At 55.5% G+C, this 620-nt stretch overlaps 1 protein-coding gene across 1 annotated transcript in view; it reads right to left on the minus strand.

The window, feature by feature from the left end:
• The window catches only part of COQ6 (coenzyme Q6, monooxygenase), a 33,542-nt gene that overhangs the window by 2,381 nt on the left and 30,541 nt on the right, over positions 1 to 620 (minus strand). The gene's annotated exons all lie outside the window — the stretch shown is intronic.

Raw genomic sequence — 620 nt, forward strand, 5'->3', positions numbered from 1 at the left:
CTGCAGCTGCAGGCTGGGGCCCACACTGCACTCAGGGTGGGGCCCACACTGCACTCAGGGTGGGTGGCAGCAGCACTGGCAGAGGACTACGGGAGCAGGGCTGCAGCCACTCCAAATTATGCCATAGCCCTGCACCACCTGCTCTGAACACAGCATGGCCCACAGCTGCAGCCCACCCCGTGCAGATCTGGGGGCACATGCCCCTCTCCCCCCATGCTCACAGCGGCGGGATCTGTGCCCCCACCCGGACAAGCCACAGCTGTGTCCCATGCCTGCCCTGTCCTGGCTGGGCGGTGCCTGCCCCAGCCCCACTCCCTCCCTCCCTCACTGTAGGGGACACTGATCTGCCCCAGCATGCCCCTTCCCTCCTTCTTCCCCTCCCCCCAACCCTGGCAAATAAACCAATATTAATATTTCAAGCTATTTTTGAGCTTTTTGTGTAAATTTCACTCTAAACAAAATGAGCCACAGAGTGTGTGTTACTACTCTGCCCACATACTGAACATGCTGGATTGTTGTCTCACGACAACAAACTAATGGTTGCTGTTTCATGTGTATCCTATGCATACTTTGCCACTATTCAAGTATCACTGCTTAATCAGAATTCAGAGTCCTAAACA

The sequence above is a fragment of the Gavialis gangeticus genome, unplaced genomic scaffold (assembly GCF_001723915.1).
Source record: "Gavialis gangeticus isolate Ggan-Ray unplaced genomic scaffold, GavGan_comp1, whole genome shotgun sequence".
Lineage (NCBI taxonomy): Eukaryota > Metazoa > Chordata > Crocodylia > Gavialidae > Gavialis > Gavialis gangeticus.